Raw genomic sequence first — 27,743 nt, 5'->3', positions numbered from 1 at the left:
CAGCCATAAAAAAGAAGAAAATTTTACCCTTTGCAACAGTATGGATGGACCTGGAGAACATTATGCTACGTGAAATAAGCCTGTCAGAGAAAGACAAATACCATATGATCTCACACATATGTGGAATCTAATGAACAAACTGAACTGACAAGCAAAACAGAGACAGACTCATAGATGGAGAACAGATGACAGCCAGTCAGGGGGTGAGGGGGTGGAGGGATTGAGCAAAAAGGAAAAAGGACTCATGAACATAGACAACAGTGTGGTGATTGCTGGGAGGAGGGGGTATAAGGGGACTAAAAAGTAATGTGAAAAAACAAAAAAAATAAAGTGATGAATTACATATGAAAAATACATATATTCATTTGTGCATGCATGTACAAACACATACATAGATATCTGTCTGAAGAGATGCCTTTAGATCATTATATCCATGTAATACATTACTCCACTGTGTGTACATGTGTGTAGATATGCATGCCTATGTGTATGGGGGAGTGTGTATGCATTCAGAGGCTAACAAGTGAAAATGTCCCTAAAACCCAACTTCTCTGAAACCTTAAGTTGTTTCCAGAAAGAGAGAAGGTAACCTAACAACATTTCTTAATGCCTGATATGTAACCAATATCAGGTTACATTAACATCAGGTTATATCATGTTAAGTGCTTTATATTTCATTTTTATGCACGGTTCTTCATTTAATAATTATATAAACCTTATGAGTTAGTGATAGCATTCCCATTTCATAGGTAAGAAAACTTGGAGAGCTTAAGGAATCTACCCAATGTCACAAAGCCAGAAAGTGACTCATCAGCATCCTCATCCAAGGGGTCTGTGGTATAATGGTCTCAAATATACTCAAATAAATTTACTGTTTAGATGATTCTCTTATCTAAACAGTAAATTTATCACTGTCAAAATAATGTCAAACACCATTGTACCAGACCTGGCATTTTCATTTTTTTTTCTTGAAGAAAGGTAGTTTTGTTTAAATGAAAACTTAATCAGAAGCTCAATATTTTGGAAGAGTCAAAAGGCAGAACAAAACACCCAGCTCTTAGTGTGGAAATGGTAGGGCACTGGAGGATGGCTTTTGTTCCTTCTTGTCTTCCCTCTTCCCGCGTCTGCACAAAATTACTCTCCTCCTGCCCTATGCAGTTCTCTTCTGTGGAACTCTTAGGACTCTGAGGAGCAAAGGTTGAAAGACACTTCAGTGGACTACTATTAAGAGAAAATTCTCCATGGATCCCTGCTATTTTGCATATCTTACAAGCAGAGGCACTAGCAGCCTTTGCTCCAGACTACCTCTTCAAGGATTTTTGTCTAGCAAACAGTCTTGGAAGAGAGAGATAGCATCTCTCTCCCTAGAGCAATGGGCAGGTGGGCTTACTGTCCATTATAAGAGATTCAGGTTTTCTCAGCTCAGGATCTGTCCATACCTGTGAGGCAAACCCACCACCCACACAACATCTACCTGTGCTGCCCTGTGGATTTGGAAAGCAAAGAGAACCAATGTGAATATGAATCTCATGCTACTTGTGCTGTCAGTTATTAGGTCCTTTGTCTCTGCCCAGGAGTCTCATGTCTTCTGCCAATGTCCAAGAAACCATAGCAGGCCAAATTGTTGGCTTGCAAGTAGGGTACAGTCTCATACCCTTCACAATTCTTGATAACCACCGATCTATAACTTATTTAACACATACTTATATAGAACTTATTCTGTATCTGGTGCTATTCCAAGTGGTGGACAAATACTAACTCAATGAATCTTAACAATAATATAGGTGCTTCTCTATAATATAGGTACTATGACTATTATTTTCATTTTACAGGGGAATGACGCATGATTAAGTAGTTAGATCAGTCTCATAAAATGATAAGTACTTGTTATGCATACTTATAAACACTAAATGATTTTCCTTATTAAAATAAAGAACATACATTGAAATCTCAGACCCATGCAACTGTTCTCCTCTAGTTAGTCTTAATCATAAAGCCCCAGTCTTTAAGAAGGCTCATACAGAACCACCCGAATGTGCAGAAATATTAAAACTGCTCTTATAAATGATGCACCTTGACATTTGCTTTCTGAGAGGAAAAGTAGATACTATTCCCTTAAAGACTTTCCAGAATCTTCAGCATTTTAAGTGGAACCTCTTACTTCCTTAGAAAATGGTCATGATTCCAACAAACTGAGTACTGATAACATAAGCATCCTCCCAGATTAGACCTTCAGGAGCAAGCTTTCAACACTTCGGAGGTTATTTTTGCTTTATAAGCTCAGCCCCTTGATATTCACTAGCTAAAGACTAGTAAAGAAAGTAATGAACAGACCTAGAAATCTAGACTCTTGCATGAATGTCTGCTGTGAAACAGCTCCACTCCCATTCATATAAAATTTTTAGAACTAGCTATATTACTACAGAAGTCCCTTTTGGATTATTTGCAATATACTTGGGGACAGTCAACAGGATATAGCTCTTTGGTGAATGATTATAAAGAGAGGTAGCCTAAAAATGAATATCAAGAACAACCTGAAAAAGAGAACGTGAACAGACACTGCACAAGAAATGCAAATGGCCTTTATATATGTGCAAACATGCTCAACATCACTTAGAAGAGAAATGTAGAGCTACATAGTGACACCTCTTTTCGTGTATTAGTAAGCCAAGATATACACGTTGGACAACGCACTCTTGGGGAGGCTCTGGGGAAGTACTCACTGGGTAGGCAATCTTACTTATTCATCAAAATTAGAAACTGCATGCACCCTTTGACCCAGCAATCCCACTTCTTGGATTTATAATACAGACACACCTGCCCCACACAAACTGATGAATGCACAAGGCTTTTCTATGCACATTGTTTTAGTGATAAAAAATTGCACACAGCCCATGTGCCCAGTAGGGGGAGGGTCAAATAAATTATGGTACACTGTCACAATGGAATGCTCTGCAGTTTTCTTCTTAAAGGAGGGGGGAAGCATTGTGTACTGTTATGGAAAGATCTCCTGGATATATTATAAAGTGGAAAAATAGGGTGAAAATAGTGTATATGGAAGGCCACTATCTATGTAAGATAAAGGAACTGTATTTGTCTACAATAACCAGAAAAATTTCTAGAGTCTGCTGTCAATATGTATAAATGTATTATCACTATAGGAGACATACAGTATATTTCACAATTTTGGGCAACTTATATGTGGCAATGTTTCTAAACCAATTAGGGATTCCAGAAATCTTCCAGAAAGTTTTTTTTTTTTCAGGATACTAGTGTTCACGTTAGCATAAGGATCAGACATGGAATACAATACTGAGTTGACTCAAATGTTTGAAGCCTCCTAGGAACACAGGACTTGTGCCTATCCCAATTACTTTCTTACTGTTTGTTAAAATGATCCACAGCTAATCAGCAGTTTACCCGGTTAAAGTTCAGTTAGTTTAGTAGTGATGTGAAGGAGACACTCCCTTGTTAGGTTTTCTGCATTCAGGCAGGGTATTGGAAAAGTAGCTAACAACAAAGGGATTAAATTAGAAAACAAGAGCAAATGGTCGATTTTTGAAGAGGAACCACAAATACATATTCTGCAGGCTTTTGTCTGATTGCATCTGTTAATAAGGAATGCTCAAACGTGTGCACCAAAAGCCATTCAAGGTCTTTTAGTAGCAAATTATACTTGTAAATTTGATGTAAGTTGATCACTGGAAGAACTCACACTCTTTGAAGATTTGAATTCATAAATGTGTGAAAGAATTAAATGGTTCTTTTCCCTGGTGATATAAAGCATTAAGTGGCCAAAAAGATGTTTTTGAAATCAACTGAGGAAATAATTCATTTAGAAAATTATTCAATAAAAATGTTAAATAAGAAAAATACGCCGGGCTAGTTTCTACTGGATAAATAAGGGAGAAATATGCAATGGGCAAACTTAAGAATGATGAGCTGGGAGATGTCCCATCAACCTCATTGTCATATTTTACTTTTTTTTTTCTTTTTCAACTATGGAAGTCTTAGGCACAGTAATCTATTCTATCCCCATAAGACAAAGAAAGGATGAATAATTCCGAAGAGCAGAAAACTGGCTGGCCTTTTGGAGCATTCAAGAGGGCAGTGGCTCCCAATCAAAAAGAAATGAGTGTCTTTGAAGACTGCATCTTAGATTGTTTTGTTAATACACAAAATCCTCTCTATTGTGCAGACTCATTTAAAAAGGAAAGTGCAAGTCAATGAAAATTAGTTTGGCTTCTTGGAGGTCAATGCTAAAATAAACAAGAATGTGAAATTGCTCATCCTCAGGGATGATGTAACTAATACTGACATAATTTCCAAGCAGAAAAGCAAAACTAGGTCAAAGCACATTGGCCTAACATAATAAGCATTTTTGCTCCCAGAATTTTACCATGTAGGCTGTGTCTGCAGGCATTAATGTCTTCTGTTATCAATGTTCGGGGCTGTCACAAACAATTCATGTCCTATCACTCTCTTTGTTAGTTAAACCAAAACAATATAGTTTACATGTGAACCATTCAATTCTGACAGCTGAAACGTTAGAAAGGGGAAATGTTGAAAATATTCAGAAATTGTCTCCTCCAGGCTGAGAAGCATTAAGCAATAAATATTCATTATTTAATAGCCTACTATCATGTCTCTCTCTATTCAGAAAGCCATTCCCATCTCAATCAGTTAGTATAACTCTTTTTCTTTCTTTCACTCAGAGCCATATAAAAAGGGCAGCAGCATCAGTATCTCTTTAGAAATCCACTTCAAATTACACAATTCAAAAATGAAAAAAACTCAAGCGAGTCGTTCACCGAACAGCCAGGTTTTCTATTCTGCTTTCCCCATATGTTGACTAAAATGACTCACACTTTCTTCTTCCTTCTGTTTGTTCCATTTAACTTACCTGCACTATTTCCAGAAAGCACAGGTGATTAATCTATAGAAAAAAGGACTCATCTCCCTCCTTAAACTTTCTTCTGTATAAACATAACCCTCCTACTTTTTACTCTCTGACATTTTCACACTTATCTAAAAGCAAAGAATATATAGACAAAAGAAGCACAAAACTCACATATGACTATTTGGCTATCTGGTTTTTTCCGATGGTATTTTCTCCTAAAGGTGATCAGTCTTTCCTGATTCCTGTCTCATTATAAACCATCAATCCATTTGAACTGTCTTGGAATTTATTAGCACATTAAATTAGCATGTAACCCCAAAACATCCAAATTATATTTTAGTAGAAGGTATATGGTACAGTTGAAAGACAATAAGATGCGGAGTGGAGTATAGAAGACTCCGGTTCTAGACATAAACTTGCTCATACCTTTGGTCCCTGACAGAAAGTAAAGCCTTCCTCTGTGCTAAAATTTCAGCATACAGATACTAAACCTTTAACTAGGACTCTGTCTTAACTCTTAATTCATCTCCCTTAGAAGAGTTGATCTGGTGCAAATAAATAGATTTCTAATATTTGGTAATGCCTTCCATTGACATATTGCTTTAACTGTCCATTCATCTAGTTATTGGTAACTCAGCAGGGCATTGAATGAATTCCATTTGTCCACAAACAGCTTCTTCCCTCTTAATTGTTTGGAGAAGACCACTTCAAAATACATACAACTGAAGCCATATTCCACAACTTGACACGTGACAGATAATATTATCTAACTCATGGATCCTTTGAAAACATATTAGTCCTGTTGTCTCCATAAACGATTAAATGTCTCAGAAACTTTTTTATTTCATCATTTTGACCATAACTCTCACATGGTCTGTCACACCCAGAAGCAGTGAAAATGTTTTGTCCAGCATATGTCTTGAATTTTACTGCAGAAAATGTGGCCGCCATGTGCATGGCGGGTGGAAGACTTCAGTCTTCTAGAAACAATCTCTTAGTTGCTGAGTGACCTTAGACATGCCCCTTACCTGGCAAAATAAACCAAATGCACATGGGACAAAGGCCTAAAATATCAGTTTGGGCTCAATAAGAGTACACAGCAGATTCTATCTTTGCTTTAAGGCTTTGAGCTACTGGAAGGCACATCCCATTTCTTAACCATTTCTGTAGCCACATCACACGGAATGCAAGCCAAGCTGCATGCCATGTTCTGGGTTGTGTCCTCACCCAGAACATGATCCAACAGAGGAGATGGTTAAGCAATTACAGTATATTTTAATTTCTCTCTAATTTCATTTTATTTAGTCCTTGCTATTCTCCCAAGCTTTCATATGACCTTTCTTCCTCATATCCCCTCTGATCTTAAGAAGCATTTTCCATTCTCTTTCCTGCTAAACTTCATCCAGCATGTGCCTGTAAAATATTTAGTGATTCTTATTGTATGCCAAGCACTGTGCTTGGACATGGGGATTTAAAGGTAATTAAGATGTAAGTTTTGTTCTTGAGTAACTCAGTCCCAAGATAGGCAAAAGGTTAACTGGACATATGTACACCACTTCAATTACTTGTGTGGATAAGAGGAGGCTCCAGCTATTTCCTTTCCATGTATTCTAATCCAAATAGACAGTGTTCAGCTTGTTCAGTTTACAAAGAGTGTACCTACAAACAATGCAAACCCCCAAATGCCATCAGTCCCCTCACATGGCCAGCCCCCTATGGTTCTCTGGCTGTCATTCACAAAGACCCCAGTGAATCAAGAAGTTCAGGCAGGATGCTGAGGAACAAAAAACAAGTGAACAGGTCTGACCCCACTGGCAGACACACCAGCAAGTGCTGCCTTGCCAAAGGCACAACCATGTCCACACATAATGTCTCCAAAAGGGCAATCATGATTTTTGCGGCTTCAGGCTCTACTACCCACTATTTTCCCAATTAAAGATTCATCCTAAGGGTTAAAGGGCTAAGAGTCATGAGCTTTAGCTCATCCATGTTGCTTCTCTCCTGACACCTGGGTTGTCTAGAGGAAATAGGAGTGTGGGTTGGAGGTGGCAGAGGAAAGAGTGAACAACTCCAAAAACCCAATTCACTGTATATTAAGGTAGGACTGGGAGACACTCCAGTAAGACCCAGAAGATATTAGAAGGATGGAGAATGAAAGGTGAAAACTACTGCAAACTTTTCCCATTTCAAAAAAGAGATTGGCCTGTTCCCAAAAATATGACAACTCTCTCTCCTTCTATGTTCCATCTCTTGAGGCATGGACTCAAAACTCAGAACTGAATCTGTCATTAATCAGATTGGTTATTTTTTTAAAATAGTGTTTTGAGGTTGTCTCAAATCATGGCATCATTTCTCAATGGAAAATGTTCTGGCTTTCAAACAATAAACTCTTAGAGTAGAAAGCATTCTTAGATTAGAAACTTTCTATGAGTAATTTTTCTCTATTAAGGAAAATTATTTAAATTCCTATTGAATAATTATGATAAATTTAACTAGGAATTCATAAATTTGTACAAATTAATTTGGCTAAAACTAACTTTCACAATTACAAATAATTTCTCAAGTCTCCTAAGTTCAGTAAAGTTTTGGCTATGATCAATTTATCAAGCAGATTCTTATCCATATAACCATAGTTATTAATGAGCAGGCATTCTTCCCATGAATAACTTATACTGTGCTATTGGTACAATAAACTATATACCAGGTCTTCGAAACTTTTTTTGAGGGGAGGGACCATATCAAAATCACGTTTGTAGCCTAAAAGTGGCCTGGCTAAATGATAATAATCATTTAAAGTAGCTTTACTGAATGAACTAATGAATATATTAACCCTTGAATGATAAAAGGAATGCAGGAGAACCTTTGCATTATATTCATCATAAACAGTTGACTGTATACATCCAAAATTTTCAAAGCCATTTGTACTACAAATAGCACCTCTCCCATTTTATTTTTGCCTTTTTTACTCAGAACTTCTACCTTATAGTACAAAGCAGATAAGTTCTTAGGGGTTTTTTTGTTGGTGGTTTGTTTTTAGGAAAGTCCCCTCTAAGTATTTTTTCAGCATTTCAAATTTCTGAGCTCCTGATCTGTGTCAATGGAACATTTTCCTCTGGAGGGAAGAAATCTTGTGGATTTGGAGGGGTTCCTAATATTTTGTCCTTTTGTTTAAAGAAATGTCTAGAGCATGCCACTTCATAAAACTGGGCAAAAATCCTTCTAGTTTCGTGTGAAATAAAAGTTGATAATGAGCCAGAGAAGAGTCATGTTAATAAACTGTCCCATATCTAAATGGAGATTGGATTCCAGTTTGACCTGGCTTTGTAGCCCTTTCTTTAATGACAGAGTATTTGATACTCTCTCCCTTGAATGAACTTGTTTTCATCGTGGCTTTGGTCACAAGATTAAAGAATTGCTAACTAATTGTTCGAAAGAAGCAGAGCAATTGCCTCTGACTCTGATGCCTCCCAGAAGTGGCATCCATTGCCTGGCCTTCCATTATAGACACTTCAAGCCTGACCTCTGCAGGTGGATAACTGAAATACACACCGACCAATCGGATCGTAGTCTTTTCTCTTTAAAATGCCACCAAGCTGAAAATGCAAACATTCACACTAAGTACAATTAGGGATACTGATATAATATGTTGGACTTCCCTTTCATTTTATAAGTTGCTTTATGAAAATAGCAACCACTTGATTAAAAAGCATTTAAGTTACATCTGCAAAATACTCTGGTTATAGTCAGTCGTTAATTCTTCTTGCCTATCAAGAAAAATACAAATGATTCAGATCAACTGGGATTGTCAAATAATGCGGGTTTTAAAATGTCCTGATCAGCGCCACCTTTTTCTAATTAAAAAAAAATCACTCTTTGTCCAGTGACCAAATCCCTTCCCCTCCTTCACCAACGCACAGCCCTGGTTGCCATAGCTACCTTGGATGTCTATTTACCACACAAGGGATCAAAGCCATGAGACATCTACATACACGCTTAGCCCTAAAACTCGCTGGAATGTCTGCGGATAACATGCAACTACCAATTACAGGATTTGCTCACAGCCCATGTGGTCCATGGCCAGGCAAACTACTAATGTAGGTCATAACAAAGGGCAAGAAAAATATAGCAAAAAATATTTCAAATCAACCAATAAGGATCCTTAATCTGACGGTAAGTCTCATGGTTATAACATTCCCTGCAAAGGAGAGATAGCAAGGAAGAAATGGAAATTCTAATCTCTATTTAAGATACTGGACCTCCACACCACATGCAAAAACTTTATCTGCTGAAAGGGAACATTTCTCAGATACATATTTGGAATTCCGGTTAGTTACGGTATCTTTCTATTTGATGTCATAAAAGCTGCCTGATCTCAATGCTGGGACAAATGAGAACGGAAATGCCTTTTAAACTTTTACAGGCTTGACTTTCAACTGAAGCAAACCACAAAATATACTTGGGATACTACGTGTTGGTTACAGAGTAAGAAACAGGACATGCAGGAGAGTTCTGTTTTAATCCCTAGACCATCACTGGTGGTTCCAAGGCTGCCCAGGTAATTTGCTTTTCTGGGTGGGTAGTATACACCCTCAGACTCGCACCTAACTTGCTGTGTATCTTTGTACTTCACCTTTCTCTGACTTCACCTCACCATTTGTTCAATGAGGATCAAATTGCCACCCCGGTTCTCTCCTGGGGATGTGGCAGAGAATAAATAGATTGTGTTTGTAAAGGACTTTCTAATCCTCAAAGGAAAGATTAATACAAAGACATTCATTATTAAACCAGATGTCCTTGGGCATTTTAATTCCAATCTAAAGAATGCAAACCAGGCTAATCAAACTAAGTCACAGCTTCCTTATAATGGCACCATCCTGTCCTTGCAAGAATTTAGCAGCTGCACTGGGTAAGCTACCTTCTTTTCCCCTTCACACTATAAGCCAACTGCAGCGATTTGTTTTAGTCCATTAGAAATAGAGTGCACACCTTCTTCCCTTGGTGTAGTTTCTAAAGTCATCAGGATATTAAACACACAAAATGTGTCTGGTAGGCAATTTTGTCTGGAGAACCTGATTTTTTTTTTCCAGATCGAGAAAGAATTATTTGTTCTTCTCATGTGTACGGACAATGGGTGGCGTGCTATTTGGAGAGGATATTTGCAGTTGTGGGAATGCCACAGGGAAACCTGTTGTTTTTGGCTGGGCTTCTAGAACAGGTGGCCGTGCCTTTCCTTTTGCCTGGGAACATGGCAAATTCCTTCCCAAGGAAGTTTCAGGAAAGTTTCCCACTTATGATCAGAGTACAGAAAAAAGTTGGCTCGCATTTTAAAATTACTTCCTGAAAAGGGCAAATCAGGTTTATACTTTTCTGTTGGCCTAACTTGGCATGACCTTAGGAACGTTCAAAGAACACTACACCTCTACACCACTCTTTCTCTGCCAACCTGGCAGAAGGTAAAACCCCTCTGAATCTCATCATCAATCAACAAGTTTTCTAATTCTGCTGTTTCTGGCTACGCGCTGTGGCTAGTCAGTGCGCTGTGGTAGTCAGTGCCAAGGGTCTTGGCTACCACACCATTGTTCGGCATTTGTGTAGCTCTAGGGACCGATCACTCCTCAGTGAACAGATTGGATTTCATTGCTGAGCTGATGACACACGGACCTGTTTGAGAGTTAACCCTGTGAGTCCAGTGGGGCTGCAGGGCTGAGCTGACAACTAGGCTGGTAGGTGTGATCCACCCTGCCTGGATGCAACAGTCAGTGTTCCCCCAGAAGAAACTCAAGTAAAGTTAGGGTTAATCCACACCAGTATCTCCACCATGCCACTCTCCTCCACATTCTTGTTCTAACTGTCTTGGAACAATGTGTTAGATTCCCAAAACGCTGGACTGCCGGATTCTTTGGATGAGTCATGACTTTCTTCCTCTCTTGCTTCTTTTCTTCCCCTGCACTCTAACCGGTCCCACCTTCTTTCCAAGTACTAAACAAACCAAAAATTTCTGAGACATAGAGACTTGTGGGATAAAAAGGTGCCCATTCATTAATCAAATAACCGAGAAGTTACCACATGTATACCCTTAACATTTCAATACTGGGCTGAATTCCAATCCACATGAACACCACAATGAGCTGGGCATGGTAAAAATCATGCCAAGGTCGGGATAGCATGCCTTTGGCCTCCAGCACGGGGAGTGCCACTGCTCCAGAGGAACTGTGTGGGAACACGGATTCTGAAAACTGAGCTCAGACACCATCAAGGAGAGGACAGGTGGCTCCACACAGGATCAAATGACTTCTTTGTTCCAGTCAAGGACCTTTGTCAAAAACGTTATACGTTCCTCATTTTCCTCTTAAATCCTTTCCATTTAGGCCTCTTATTCCTTGTCCCCATCCCATCTGGTTGCTCAACATAAAAAGAATGGGGTGGGACTGCGAGTTTGCAGAACTTAAAGAAACTGAGCCTCAGCCCCAGTCGCCAGCAAGGCAAAGGCAATTCATCGCAAACACAGGGCACTTGCTCATCTCTCTGTCTTTTTCTGCACTCACTGAAACTTACCAAGCAAGCAAGGAGGCAAGAGGGCAGAGGTCTTTGCGCCTGACCATTGGCTCCACTTCACCTCCCTAGGCTGTAGGAAAGAGGCAGGAAGTTCTAAACCTGAGGCCCCAGGCCCCTAAATGGAAACTTTGCTTCCTGTGTAAATCACTTCCCCCAAAGCACACAGGGGTGGCCGGTGGGGGAACTTAGAAGAAAAAATGAAGATGCTAACTTTTCCTACCCATATTCATTCACAGCTGGCAAAAGCGATGACTCCTCTTGTAATTCTCAGCCCTCGCCAGCCTACTGGCACGGTTTATTCCAGTCCTGTCTTCCCCTTATGAGTATTGAGCTTGATATTTAAATATTGACATAAGATCCTTCCATAACTGTGACTGAGTTGTAAATTACACCTTGTTCTCAGTGTCCTACACCCACTTTTTTCTTTTTCTTAATGGCAAAGTTGTAAAACTCTGCCTGGGCTGATAAGGAATTTTATCATCATGCCCTGGAGTCAAGCAAGAAGCTGCTGGTGTAAATTCTTTTCAAAGACTCATTTAAGTAGTCCTTGAGTCCTTTCTCTGCTCTCACTGCTTTCAGGGTTGTCTTCTCACGTCCAGAAGCAATACAGTTTCAAAACTGCTAGAACAGAAAAACAGATATGCATTTTTCTGGAAGGGCTGTCTGTGCTCATTTTGAGCTGGTTCCGCCTTCTCAGCCATAAAACCAGTAAGTGCTGAGAATGGGGAGCCAAAATGAGATAAGAGGCCCCGTGTAATTCTTTTTCAAAATATTCAGTTGTCTTTATTCTAACCCAAAGCGTAGGATACAGGCTAAAAGCTCGAGATAGATCCTGCACAATACATTCCAGGGGCTGCAAACTGGGGTTGATTTACATATTCTACAAACCGCTTTTAAGCCCTTTACAATGAATGCCTGACATCACCAATCACCAGTAAAGGAAAAAGTGGGAAGGGGCGGAGAGGGGGGAATTGAAGGGGTGGAGGGGCACACCTCAGAAAATCTGCTTCTTTGGTTCCCTTGTGAAATGCAGCCCCGTCTTTACGCCAAACAGACCGCCTTGGTGAAGCATCTGCCAATCCAGCAAGCGCTCCGGAGTAACATCCCTGGGATCCCAAACTGCGCCCTCCCTCTCCACCCGCCAGTGCAGCCCCTGCAGCCTACCTGCCTCATGTTTAGAATTCCATGACCCATCCGGCAGGGAGTGAGCTGCCTCGAAGCCCACGCTGCGGTCTTCAGAGGGGAAACACCAAACCCAGCAGAAGCCCGCAAGACAAAAGCAACTCAGCGAGATCCACAGGCAGCAAAGAGCACGTTTTCTTCCGCTTTTCCTTTGATCTGTTGCTACATGCACTCTGCCCAAGGCAATGTCAAGTTTCTCAAGCTTTTCTCCCCCAGCCTATGAAAAGTCGGGAGCAGGGAAGCGAGGACCGCCTGGCTCCTATTTCAAATCGGGTCTCAGAGACGTCGTAGGTGGGTGGTGTGGGCCTCTGGAGGAGCCCGGCCAATCAGGAGGAAGGGGTGGACCCTGGGAGCCGGAGAGGCTGCCTCCGCGAGGATTAGAGAACTAGCAAGATTTAAATGACTGGAAGCAGCTGGAAACATTGCCCTAAGCTCCAAAAATAAAAGATGAGTCCTATTCTTATTTCACAGCTCTGGGTCTGCTCAAAGCTTAACTAGCTTCGGACCTTGAGGCCTTGCCTTTAAGAGGTCCCTAAAAACACGAGAACATGTGGAAGGTGCAGAATTATTTCAGCCAGGAAAGTGCAACTACTCAAGACCCAAGCCTATTTTGAAACCGTTGCACCCGAAGTCCTATTTCTGCAAAGTTACTGGGGAGGAAACCAAATTGTTAGGTAGTACACCTACACTGAAACAAGCAATCAAAGGAGCGGATGTCACCTGCCTCATTTCCATATAGATGAACTGTATATCCGTCTAAGAAAAATCTTAAAGGATGTGCACACAAACCTGTTGAAATGCAGCAAATGAACAAGAATCTTTGTCTGTTGAGGGCCCAAGGCATAATTTTAGATAACAAAATTGTTATTAGTAAAATAAACACTGCTGTTTGGTTAAGAAAAAAATTTTAAATAAGTAAAATAAGTGGGATTGTCATTCGCTATGGTTTACCTTATCTACAGGTTTGATCTGGACAACTTATTAACATCATCTCAAAGAGAAGGGGAGGAAAGCTGGCTTTTTAGAAACTTAAACCCAGACTTAAAAAGAATTTCCAAAGTTTGCTTTCTTAACTCCACATAAACAGTAACCCGATTCAATTCTTAGCCAACGTGATTTCAATGCAAATCTACTTTTCTGATTTCAAAAAAGTGCAAGCAGAGCACAGACTACTTGGTATAGCACCTAGTGGCAGGTTTTCCCCCCAAAGAAGTGGCCAAAATGTTGTGAGAATAATTCAATAAATATTCTTAAATTTTTCATATCAGAAAAAACCAACTTAGCAAATAATGAATTGGCAGCTTCAGGAGTGTCATCTGCTTGGGTTCAATAGATGTGAGCTGTGCGCAGGTCTATGGAAATCTGGCAGCACAGTATCTGGGCATGGAGGTCATAACCTCCTCCCAGCCCCCACTTTAGTAGACTAAAATCCACCTGGAGGCACAAGCTGACTTCCGTCCTCTTCTGGTATTTACTTCAGAGCTCTTCATTCTGACCTAGATTAGGGTTTATCCACCTCAGCACTACTGACTTTTGGGGTCAGATCATTCTCTGTGGTGGGGGATGTGCTGTGCATTGTGGGGTGCTTAGCAGCCTTGGCCTCAGCCCACTAGATGCCAGTAGTGCCCCCATAGTCATGGCGATCAATAATAATCTATCAAATGTTCCCTGGGGGGCAAAATCGTGCCCCATTGAGAACCACTGATGTACCAGCTTTGAGATGCTGGTTCTAAAACTTGAATACTCAAGGAAACTTCTGGGGGATTGTTAAAAATGCAAATCCCTAAACTCCTACCATCGCTCCAAAGGAATCTGGTCAGTGGGTCTGAGGAGTCTGGGAATCAGCATTTTATCCCACCGCCAAAGGACTCTGGTACACTTTGAGATATACTGCACCCATTGTTGCCCTAGGCATTCCCTCAGCCCTAGGACACATAGAGCTACCCAGAGCTGCTGCTATATCGCTGGAGTTAAATCCCAAGGCACATCTATTTATCGCCTTATCAGTGGAAGCTTCTTGCGACTGCATTTGCCTTCTGCTGTCATCACCTCAAAGGTAAATGATCTGGGATAGCTGCCTGCAATCACTGTGCTCTTTCAAAGTTTCCCCCATTTTTCTTCTCCTTTGGCCCACTGCACCACCATCCTACAAGGTCAAATGTCACCACTCTGTGGTTTCCCCAAATGCTCCAGGACAAATTAATCTTTTCTCTACTCTACGCCCATAAAGCGGTTTGTAGACACTCAGTGGTGTGCTGGTGAGTGTTTAACAACTAGTTCTCAAGAAAAAGAAAAGCCAAAATTTGTTGTAGCTTTTGCCAATTTCCATGGTGTAAACGCTGCCTCCTTTCCCTCGGTGAGGACACTTAACAGAGTCGGAAAAAGCTGTGCTGAGCCAGGAGATGGTAAGCACCAGCTTGAGCAAACCATGATACACCTCTGCTGTTTCACTACCATGCTGTCCTGTAATCTTATATCCTGGAGTCTGTTTCTCCTACCAATCTATAAAATGCTCAGGGGTAAGAAAGGTGTCCTATTCATCTTAGTAACCCCAGCCACTGGACCTCCGATGTAGGTGGTCGACAGACACATGTGATAAGAAAACGAAATGCAATGTGCAGCTTCTCTGAGACATGAACACCAATCAGACCGCTGCCACTACCACATTTAAAAAGGGAAGAGAATTTCTGGAAAATTAAACTACTAAGGTTACCTTCTTACCATAATTTAGTATATCTGTTCTGTACTTATGAAGACAACAAGCAAAATGCTATCTTGTATCCTAACACTCCCACAGCTGAGCCATACCCAGGTCAGAGTAGAAGAGAAGAGACCAGCCTTCTAAAACACAACCTCAGTTTTTGATGCATGTACTTGTGAGACAGTGTATTTGTTATATTTTTATATGAAGGCACCATATACTTTTGTGTCTATAATATTATACATCTTATCATTTATAGGTTATAAGCTCTCTAGGACAAGTATATATGATAATCTCTAGTAGGTATACGAAAGGGCATCTCCTCTGGTAAGAGGTAGTAACTGATGATGGTTGTCTCTACCATCTTCTCATAATACATAAGGACCGTAATGCTAACGGTGATGTCATGAACGAATACCACTTATGAGTACCTACTATGAGCCAAGCCTTTTTGCCAGGCGCTTCACAAATGTGCATCTTTTAATCTCCACCAAAATACCAAAAAGTAGGCATTAAAACTGTTAGGCTAAAATGAACAGATTGGATCATTTAGGCAAAGTAGATAACCCAACATTTTATTGCTATAAATTGCTGTTCCAGGAATCAAACTTAGTATTTAGGATTAGAATTACTCTGCTTGTTATCGTAAAATATGCTGTATCTGGAAATGATTCAGTAAACTCCTAAGAAAAGCAAACAGTGTAAATAAATAAAGTATTTTTCATTGACAAATAAATATAATTTAAAAATATTTCTAATTAAATACATGGCCCTTGGGGGGTTGTTCATTAAGTGAGGATTAGATCCACATATTGGAAACAGAGTAAGCAAATTCATCAAAGGAAGGGGTGTTCTGTTGCTCGGTCTGTGATTAACAGCATTTGTAAATGTCAGCTGAAGGGATATTGTAGTCTTGACACATCTCCCATAAAAAAAGCAGCCTAGATGATACCCCTGTGTAGTTATGTGCAGGGTTGGTTATAAACAGACCTCCACAACAAATGTAATAGGTCCCTGGCCAGGCGGTCCTTCCCAGGCTCTATTGGTTATGGGTGGACATTGGTATGGCACCTTAGAAGACAGCTAGCAGTACCTGTGCCACCTCTTTCAGTCTTCTAATAGGCCAACGCATATGGGATCAGTGTTTGTATAAACACAAAAATGATATCAGGAACTTCATATACTTCACTGAAATATGTGTCACAACACATCATCACAATCAATGAAGTTTCCTATTCAGCCACCTGAACAGTGTGCCTGATGCAAGTGTATGGTCCTTGGGGGCTATGGAAAGAGTATGTTTATTCTCCTTCAGAAGTTCCAGAAGCCCAGTTGTTTTATACTTAGGGCAGCAGAGGAAAGCTCGAGGAATATTGTATTTGAAATGATTAGTGAAGGTAATTTAAGTTGACAACACAAGTCTCTGCTTAGAAAAAAATCCCCACCTATAAATCTTATAGGATGTCGCAAAAAAGAAACAAGTTTCTACTCACTGAGTACAAGTACTCATTTAAAGCTGGTTAATGAAAGCAATGTGGCCAGCAGCAGGGATGGCAAATGCAACTTGGAGTCCATCTTCAGTGTAGATGTGGCTGGTAAATTAGGTGATGGACTGCAGATAAACTAATCAACATCTCTAAGCCCAAGACTTTTCAGTGGATAGTTGGGCAAATTATGGACTGAATGTTTGTGTCCCCTCCCCGACCAAATTCATATGTTGAAATCCTAACACCCAATGGGATGGAGTTGTAAGGTAGTGTTTTTGGGAGGTGCTTAGGTCATGAGGGCGGAGCCTTCATGATTGGGATTAGTGCCCTTGTAACAGACCTCACAGAGAGCTCTCTTGTCCCTTCTACCATGTGAGGACTCAGTTTCCATCTGAACCTGGAAGTGGACTCTCATGACACAGTAAATCTGTTGGAGCCTTGACTTTGGAACCCCTTAGCTGCCAGAACTATAAGAAATAAAATTCTGCTGTTTATAAGCCACCCAGTCTATGGTACTTTGTTGTAGCATCCCATACGAACTAACACAAACAAACTCACAGATGGGAAAGTTTTTTATAACTATTGCTTGCTGTATGAATGTTTTGGATGGCAGATTCTGAAAAGAAGTGAACAAATCTGTGAATACAAATACAGAACAAATAGACACGCCGTGAAGAATCCTTTAGGACAATATACCCTAAGAGCAAACTTTCAGACAGAACAGAACTGACTAACTGGTCACCAACCGAGATTTTAAATAAATTGTGCCTGATGTTTCCTCACTTGACAATTAAGAAATTAAAATAAATCACATTATTTTAAATTTTAATTAAAGCTTGCTATTAAAAATTTTATGCTTTTGGAGGTGAAATATTTTGACATTTTCCTGTTTTTATTTGTTGGTTACATATGGCTTCATGTCAATACAATATCCTAATTCCCAAGATTAATTCTTCAATTTCTGAATCATCTATTTTTTACCATAATTTTGTGCTTAAAGTTGTAAGAGGAAAACCATTATAACAATTTAATTTTTACTTGTGTTATTAACCCTTTTCCTAGATTCTGAGGTCATTGCGGCCTGTATTAGCCAGGATTCTCCAGAGAAATAGAATCAGAAGAATATATAACGTATATTGAGATTTATTTTAAAGACTTGGCTTATGTGACTATGAGGACTGGTAAGTCTGACATCCACAGGGCAGACTGGCAGGAGCTCATCATATAGTTTTGTGGCAAAATTTCTTCTTCGGGGAAACCTGAGTTTTATACTAAGGCCTTCAACTGACTGGATGAGGCCCAACCACATTATCTGAGATAATCTCCCTTACTTAAAGTCAATTGATTATACATGTTAACCACGTCTACAAAGTGCCTTCACAGTAACACTCAAATTAAACCTTGATTGAAGAACTGGGTATAATAGCCTAGCCAAGGGACTATTGTATATCCCTATAACAGTGAGCACAGAGTGTATGGTTTAATGAATGTTTACTAAATACTCAAAATTAATAATAATCATTTAAAAACCTGTTAGTAGGAGCCTCTTTTTTATATAAATAATAGATTGATTATTGCTTCTTAACTGCAACACTGGAAGGTTGGAGGGATAAAAATTGAGATAAGGTAATTTAAAACTGAGAATTCCATATAAAAGCATTTATAGTTGCATTGAAAAAAATATCTAGGGTTTAAATTTAACCAAGAAGGTAAAAGACATGTATGTGGAGAATTATAAGACACTGAAGAAAGAAACTGAAGAATATACAAATAAATGTAAGCATAAACTGTACTCATGAATAGGAAGAATCAACATCATTAAAATGTCTATACTACCAATGCAATGCCTATCAAAATTCCAATGGCATTTTCCACAGAACTAGAAGAGATAATCCTAAAATTTATATAAGAAACCACAAAAGACACCAAAGAGCCACAGCAATCTTAAGAAAGAAGAATAAAGTTGGAGGTATCACGCTACCTGATATCAAGGTATAGTACGAGCGTAATCAAAACAGCATGGTACTGGTATAAAAACAGACATATAGATCAATGGAACAGAATAAAGAGCCCAGAAATACACCCAGACCTGTACGGTCAACTAATATATGGTGGATTGGGATAGGTGTGGCAGTGGAGGTGGGGAGATGTGGGTGGATTCTGGATATTTTGTGACCGTAGAGCCAATATGATTTGCTGATGGAGTGAATGTGTCAGATAAAGTGAAGAGACTAGGATGACTTTCAAGTTGTTTGCTGGAACAGCAGAAAAAACTGGAGTCGCCATTTACTGAGATAAAGCCAACTGCAGGGAAAGCTGTTAGGAGGAAAGGCCACCTCCCTGCTTTAGTCTCCTGTGAGAAGAGGAGTTGGAGACACTGTAAAATCGTCCAGATAAAAAGAGGGTCCAGGGATATGTGAAACAACCCAAAAAGTTTATACTGTACGTGGAGGAAAAGCATTGCCTATGGTTTAGTGATCCCAATGAATGCAGTATAGCACTGTGGCTAGGAGCACCAATTCCAGAAACAGCCCCAGTCCAAATATCATCTTGGTCATTTAACTGTATGAATATGACCCATCTGCTTATTCTCTGTCAAAGTCATTGTGATTTGAACCCAGTGATTTGTTTAACAATATCATTATTTTTTTGAAATTTGAAAAAGTCCTATTTTCGTTTAACAATATTATTTAACATTTACTGAATACTTACTAGGTGGCAGACACTTGTGAGCACATTTAGTTGTCCTTTACTCCTGTGGAAATAGGTACTACTATCTCCCTTTTCTAGGAGAGAAAACTGAGGCAAAGTGATTTGCCAAGTTCATTAAGCTAGGGGGTTACAGATCTTGGTTTATGCACTCAGGTTGACTGGCTCCTGAAAACATGCTCTTAAACACAGAACTAGGAGAACACAGCACACAGTAAACACTCAAAAACTGTAACCTGTACTATGATCATGTAACTATTAAAACAATAAAAACATCCAATGGTTGGTTATATATTTGTACAGCTCTGCTTGTAATGATCACATGACTCAGTTTCTATCCATGCCTCACTTTCCCCAGCTCTATTTTGGGTACACAGCCTGTGTTCTTCCTTCTGTGGATTGCACAGATATGGTGAAGCCTTTGCTGAGAAGAACAAAGCATTTGTCATTTTAAAGTTCCCTTTAAAAAACACCCAAGGCACAGGAGTCCTAGAGTCATAAAACCCATCATAAGCATGTAACTGTTGGTTTTCCAGTGTCATTAATGACATTTAAGGCTGTGACTTCTCGGTGTTTTCCATATATGGAACAGGAAACAATTGCTCAGACACACTGGCAAGTAGCTCCGGGCTTTGTCCTCCACCACGATCTTGAAGGTGTCGCCTCAGCCCCTAAGTGCTTACAGATGGGATTGTCCTCAGCCTCTGCACAGTTATTTCTTCCAATTATAGTCACATTGTCTGGCCTAACGAGTTTCTAAAGCAAGCCTTCATTTTATTTAGTGCATGTTTCCAATGTGTTTTTAATTAATCAGTGCTAGTAATAAAAGATAACATGACTCGTGAAGCTTCTGGCAAACACATTCCATAGCCAAACGTAGTATTTTAATGCTCACCTATCTAAAGAAGTGAAAGTGGATTGTGCCATACCTATTTTTCATTGTTATGTGTCGCAAGCAAGATGCTTATACTCTGTGAGCTTCAGTTTCCTTATTTGTACAGTGAAAGCATTAGTTGGCCTTGTCTGCTCACTGAAATCACTTGGAGATTTAACATATACTGGTGTCTTGGTCTCACCCACAGAAACTCTGGTTTAATTGATCTGGGCTGGGCTTTGGTGGGGAGATTTTTAAAAAGCTCCACTAAGGAATTAGAATGAGCAGCCAAGATTGAGAATCATAGGTCAGACTACATCCGTGGTTCACAAATTTAGCAAGCATCAGAATCCGCTGGAGGACTTGTTAAAACACAATTACTGGGCCCCACCACAGAGTTTCTGATTCAGCAGGTCTGGGGTGGGGCCTGGAAATGTGCATGTATGACAAGTTCCCAGGTGGGGATGATGATGCTGGTTTAGGAACCACCTCTCTCTAGATCAGGGGCCTGCAAACTCGGGCTCTCAGGCCAAATTCTGCTCACCATCTGTTACTGTGTGGTCACCAGCTGAGAATCACTCAACATTTTTGAAATGGTTGAAAAAATCAAAAATTCTATTTCATATCACATACAAGGTATATGAAATTGAAATTTCCATGTCCATAAATAAAGTTTTATTGGAAGGCAGCCACACACACTCAGCCAATCATTAAACCAAGCTTGGGGCCTTGTGTGCCGGCATGTGTGCCTATGAAGCCAGTCCTGACTAACACCAGCTAATATGAACTTCAAGTTTGATATGTTTACCTCCTGAAGAGGGTCAGTATACGCTACCCCAAAATATGCCACTTTGGCTTCAGGATTAGTTTCAGCAAAAGGCAACTGTGAACCAACAAATGCAGGAAGAGTTCTCTGCCCTCCTGGTATCTGCCTAAAATCAGGACATAGATTTCCCTTTGAGGAAGGTGCCCCCATACCACAGAGAAAAGACTATCATTGGAGATGGAGTGTCAACACCAAGATGAATACGCATAGACAGATCTTACAGAAATAGCCCTTATCTTCTATTGGTTCCCCCACATACCTATCTCCTGGTCACTTCCTGACATTTTGTCTCCCCTTGAAGCCCAGATCCTCTTTTCTTTGTGAAAAGGGCATGTAAGTCTTTGAGCCTAACAGCTTTTTTGAGTTTCATTCCTTTTCTGTGATCTCCCGTGCATGTAAATATTTTTTAAATTGTGTGCCTTTTATCCTGCTATTCTGGCTTTTGTTAGTTTTTAATTCACAGACCCCAGTGAGTAAACCTAAGAGAGTAGAGGAAGATTTTCCTTCCTGACACTCCTTACCCAAGAGATGGGAGTAGTTGAGATTTGCAGGTTCCTCAGTTCTAAAGTCCTCCTTTAACTTACCTCACTTTGTCACTGGACAGTATCACAAAGCCTGCTTCACTCGCCTGGTTTTTCCCTGCAGCCAATGTCATATAACATGACCAAATGAAAGGTCATTCCATCAGAGACAGCGTCTTAGAAACAGGATGAGTTAAATCAGGTCACATCACAAGAGAAGGACTGGGGACTTTTACATGATCCCGTGTCCTGTCTGATAACAAAGACTCATGAAGTGACCACCACAGATCCATGTGCAGCAAAAGTCTCAGGATAATAACCATGGCGTATGCTAAGCAAAGGAGCCATCTAAGAAAATGGTAGGCATGCTATGGGCAGGAAGAAGAGGAGGGCTGTTATTTATTCTTAAATATCTGAAACCCAAAGTTATTTCATGGCACTTTAATAAAAGTCTTATACTTAAGAACCTTTTGGTGATAAAGAAGGCATGAAAACACATTCTACTGGAAAGAAACATGCTAAAGATTTCTTAAAAGTCCCATTTCCTCCTGAATCATGCCCCTAATTAAATTTAAACCCAAGTAATATCATCCACAGTTAACTAATATGGTTTTATGTCTGTTTCTTTGAAAAGATGTGTATCCTTTCAGGTAACTATTCCCTTGACAAAGAGGTTGCTATGGATACATTTTTTTAAATTGAGTGCAGGTACTTAAAAGCCTGTGCAATTTAGTGAAGTGTAACTGGCCTGAGGGTTATACTAATTCAAGTGCCTGTCTTTAATACTAACAGTTTTATCTTAATACAGTTGCTCTGTGCTTCTGGCATGCGGCCTTCAGGAGTGGTTGGAAATTGTGTGGAAGTTCCTCAAGGAAAAGCAAGTAAGATAAATATCATGCAACTTACCTAACTGTAGTTGGATCAGCAGATGCTTCACTTGCCTGGAATTTGTCTGTTCCCGGCATGTTTAACAATGACTCATGCAATGCATCTGCAAGGCTCTCAGGGCCAGGGCCACGTGATGAGTTTCTGTGCCTGAGTCCCTTGTCTTTGTTCAGACAGGCTGCTAATGCATCCCACAAAGCTGACCTAATGTTACTTCAGTGGGTCTTTTTTTTTTTTTTTTTGGCTCAGCTCAAATGTAATATTTAGAAAGTCAACTGTCGGGCATACAAATTGGGAGAAAAATATACCACATGAAAATATGATGGTTTAATAAGGTATTACTCATGGGCAAGTGACTTCTGGTTCTCTCCTTAGTTGGGGCAAGTTGAAAAGCAGAACCTGCCACAGAGAAGGAATCTGGCACTTTCACAGGCACTCCACCTTTAACAAAGCATCTAGTGAAATACGGACCAATTTATATACATGGCTGCAATTATTCTGCCTGAAAATATAAGCGACTTTGTATCCTACTTTAGTCATGAATTTATTAGGGTAAGAATTTCTATCATTGCAATTACTGAAGGTAAAATATCAAACATTTCAAACACTTCTAAGGATTGTTCCATTCTATGAATATATAACATCACCAAACATTTAGGAGTATTTCATGGCATCTCAAGAATTTCATTTCAGCCTCGGCTGGTGTAGCTCAGTGGATTGAGCATGGGCCTGCAAACCAAAGGGTCGCTGGTTTGATTCCCAGTCAGGGCACATGCCTGGGTTGCAGGCCAGGTCCCCAGTAGGGGGCGCATGAAGGGCAACAGCACATTGTTGTTTCTCTCCCTCTCTTTCTCCTTCCCTTCCCCTCTCTCTAAAAATAAATAAATAAATAATCTAAAAAAGAATTTCATTTCAGAACAAAACAAATCTGGAAATTTTTATCTTTTACTATAAATAAAATTAATGAAATAGGGATTCACTTTCCTTCAAGTTCAGTTGATTTTTTTTTCTGTAATGTGTAGAAAATGAGCCATATTTAAGAAGATACACCTAAATTATACCTTTTTTAATCATATATGGAATTCTGCAAAAACTAAGTCTAGAATTCAGGAATTGTAGTGTTGAAATTTTCCAGATCATCTATACACTGATGGCTTTGCCTCTATAAAACTATTAATTTGGTATTTGCCATGGGTCTAAACTTTACATTTTTATGTAGTAACTTATTTTTATGGAAGTATGCCGCTTAGGGTGGCATATTTAACATTATCATGAAAACACTTGTTTTTTTATGGCTGATCAATGTCTACCTAGATCATGCCTTTGCACACAAAGGCTAAAAACAGTATCATATGAAGAAACTATATCTCTACTTAGTTGTCCAAGATCAAATACAAAATACATTACAGGCACCAAAACCATTTTTAATCCTTCTTACTTAACTACAGATACTCTAAGTTTTGGGTTGTTTTGTTAGATAAAGACTTAAAGGAGAAAGACAAAGATTTTAAAAAATAAAACAGAGAGAACAGCATGAAAGCAACTATTAAATCCTGGTAAAATGTACAAGAATAGAAACTATATAGAAGTAAATATCATTGAATAAAGGTTTTTAAAAAAATGTTCAGAAAATTTCTTTGAAAACATAGTAGCAGGAAAAAAAGTGATTAAAAGTTAGCAAATGCCAGTAGGAAAGACTTGCCCAAATCTCTTTTACTTAAAAGAGATAAAACAAGATTAAGTGTTTAAAAATAAAGAGGAGAGCAAAACAGTAACGTGTAGTTTTTGCCTTCTTTCCGCACCTCCTCTTGACTCTAATTAATCATATACTCCAACAACAGACCACCAGGGAAGTGCACTGAGCAAGGACAATTCAAAGCAATAGAAGCCAGATCAGCCCTTACAGGTTTCTCCATTGGGATTGGACCCAGAGTGAAATGAGGATAATGGTCTCAGAGCAGCCTCTGCTGGTTGAATGTCAAAAGCTAAAGAAGTCAGAGGCCATCTTCCTGATATTCTTAAGATTTTGTGCAAATGGAAGTTACTATTTAAATAACTTCAAGGCAGTAGCCCAGAATTAACTTGGTTGAAATTGAAATTAATTCGTAAATCTCAAAGACTATCACAGATGATGTGGAGATTTGATGCTGATAAATTGGGCTATTCGGACAACAGGTAGAGTTTTTCTTGTGTTTGCTCAGTCATTAAACAGTATTAAATATGAGCTTGGTACAGAGGAATGATGTCAGAGGAATGACAGCATGAAAGATCCCCTTGATTTCTCTCCTTTAAGTTTTAACGATCTGAACAGCTATAATTCAACAAAGGATTCCCTGCTCAACGCACAAACATTCTGAGACATCCATGCATCGAAACATCTAATGTGGCCAAGTGGGAGCAAACGGGGGAGGCGAGAAGGAAGAAAGGTTGAGCTGACCCACAGACAAGTGTTCAGCAAGTGCTCAGCCCAGAAAGGGGAGGAATCAGGTTCTGGTTGGCACTTCCTTCAGCCAGGGGGAGCAAAGAGATTTAGTGAGCATTCCTACAGGAGTGGGCAGTACAAGCTGTGGCTGAGCCCAGTGACCTGGGCAGTGACAAAGTCCAGAAGTGCAGCCATGGTTGTCTGGCAATGGGCACTCCAGACAGAGAAACAAAGTCATGGAGCCTGGCTGCTTGCCCTTAACCTCCCAGAGCTTGCTCCCCTCACCCTTCATTTGGGCTGCAGAGCACATTATCTGAAAACCCAAGAACTGATACTACAGAAACAATTTTTTCCTCAGTGAAGGGCACACTGCAACTAATCCCAGGGTCATGTGGAGGTACAGGGGGACACCATGGAGGTATGAGGTTGCCATTGCTGGGATGGCAAAGCAAGAATGGAGCCAGTCAACTTCCTCTAGCTCACCCCAGCCCCACACATTGAGGCTGCACTGCCAGCAGCATCTGGCTGCTCTGGACGGCACTGGGATTTCATGGATTTGGAGCCCTATTGCACACCACATTCCCTGTAGGGTTGGTCCCCTGGGACAGGAACAACTGGATCACACGGGAGTCTCCCACTTTCCCAGGGAACACAGACCATTTTGCACCATCCTGTGGAGATCTGAAAAGCCAGAGAAATACAAGAGAGTTAAAAAAAAAACCTTGTGATTCAATGTCACCTAATAAAAAACAATAGAAAGACTTCTTATCAATCTGCTGGAGAAGTGACACACATAGATACATGCCTAGACAGAGAAGGAATCCATCAAATACCATGAATAACCAAAGTAATGAGGCGGCTCAGAAAGAAGACAAAAAATTTCCAGAATATAAACAAACTTAAAAACATGGAAATATATTACTTAAGTGACAGAGAATTCAAGATTGCAGTTTTGAAAAAACTCAACAAGATGCAACAAAACACAGATAGACAGTTTAATGAACTCAGAAACCAAATCAACAAATAAGATGACTACTTTACCAGAGATTGAAGCTTTAAAAAAGAACCAAATAGAAATTGTGGAGATGAAGAACTTCACATATCAATAAGAGATCAAGAATGAACTAGCAAGCTTAGAAAATAGAGCAGACCAGATGGAAGAATTAGTGATATCAAAGACAGAAATTTAGAAATGCCATGGACATGGACAACAGGGTGGGGAATGACTGTGGGAATTGGGGGGTGGGCTGGGCAGAGGAGGGCAAAGGGGGAAAAATTGGGACAACTGTAATAGAGCAACAATAAAATATTTAATAAAAAATAGAAATCTTGAGGGGGTTCCAGCCAAGATGGAGGCATAGGTAGAAACCCTTCACTTCCTTGCACAACCAAAAGGAGGATGACAACCAATCTAAAATCAATAAACAACCAGAAGCTCCAGAAAATCAAACTGCAGGGAACTGTGACAACCAAGGAATTAAAGAAAAAATCAACCAGAACAACCAGACCAGTAAGGCAGTGGACAGCACAGGCCAGCTCAGAAAAACCGAGGTGAGGCAGCAGACCAGGCAGGTAGGGCTGGCTGTGGTGAGGCAGCGGGCTGTGTGGGCAGGGATGACATAAGGGGAAACTGAGACTCAGAGTTGACTGTGGATGATGGTAGTTGCCATCCCAGTCTCATATGTTGGAAAATGTGCTAGAGACCAGCAGGTGAGCTGCATTGTTCCCTCTCCGGCCCCGCCCCCACAGGCAGCGCCACAGTGCAGCAAAAAGGGTTGCCCTGCCCAGGTGAATACCTAAGGTCCTGCCTCCTTACAACTTATCAGGTGTGCCAAGACAAAGAAATATGGCCCAAATGAAAGAACGCAGCAAAACCTCAGAACTAAGCGATGAGGAGCTAGCCAACCTATCTGATGGAGAATTTAAAGCCCTGGTAATCAAAATGCTCACAGAGCTGATTGAGCTTGATTGAAAAATGAAAAAACAAATGAAAGATACCCAAAATGAAATAAAGCAAAATATTCAGGGAACCAACAGTGACAGGAAGGAAACTAGGACTCAAAGCAATGATTTGGAACAAAAGGAAGAAATAAACATCCAACTGGAACACAATGAAGAAACAATAATTCAAAAAAGTGAAGAGAGACTTACAAACCTCTGGGACAACCTGAAACATTCCAATATCCTAATCATAGGGGTGCCAGAAGGAAAAGAATAACAGCAAGAAATTGAAAACCTATTTGAACAAATAATGAAGGAAAACTTTCCCCATCTGGCGAAAGAAATAAACTTCCAGAAAGTCCAGGAAGCCCAGAGAGTCCCAAAGAAGTTGGACCCAAAGAGGAACACACCAAGGTACTTCATCATTAAGTTACCCAAGATTAAAGACAAAGAGAGAATCCTAAAAGCAGCAAGAGGAAAGGAGAGTCACCTGCAAATGAGTTCCCGTAAGACTATCAGCTGATTTCTCAAAACAAACCTTGCAGGCAAGAAGGGGCTGGAAAGAAGTATTTGAAGTCATGAAAAGCAAGGACCTACATTCAAGATGACTCTATCCAGCAAAGCTTTCATTTAGAATGGAAGGGCAGACAAAGTGCTTCCCAGATAAGGTCAAGTTAAGGGAGTTTATCATCACAAGCTATTATTATATGAAAGGCTAAAGGGACTTATCTAAGAAAAAG

The 27,743-nt window shown here is 40.0% G+C and overlaps 1 protein-coding gene across 4 annotated transcripts in view; it reads right to left on the bottom strand.

The window, feature by feature from the left end:
- MID1 (midline 1) overlaps nt 1-27,743 on the bottom strand; it is a 352,217-nt gene that overhangs the window by 150,440 nt on the left and 174,034 nt on the right. Inside the window, exon 1 of one of the 4 annotated variants that reach the window (XM_045203218.3) lies at nt 12,620-13,132. The exons of 2 other annotated variants lie outside the window; for them this stretch is intronic. The gene's annotated coding sequence lies outside the window, so the exon portion shown is untranslated. Of the gene's footprint in view, nt 1-12,619; nt 13,133-27,743 lie in introns of those variants that run through there. One more of the 4 variants, XM_024569887.4, reaches the window with a different exon arrangement.

The sequence above is a fragment of the Desmodus rotundus genome, chromosome X, assembly GCF_022682495.2.
Source record: "Desmodus rotundus isolate HL8 chromosome X, HLdesRot8A.1, whole genome shotgun sequence".
NCBI lineage: Eukaryota > Metazoa > Chordata > Mammalia > Chiroptera > Phyllostomidae > Desmodus > Desmodus rotundus.
The sequence above is the reverse complement of the archived record's forward strand: the minus strand, read 5'-3'. Positions and strand labels throughout refer to the sequence as shown.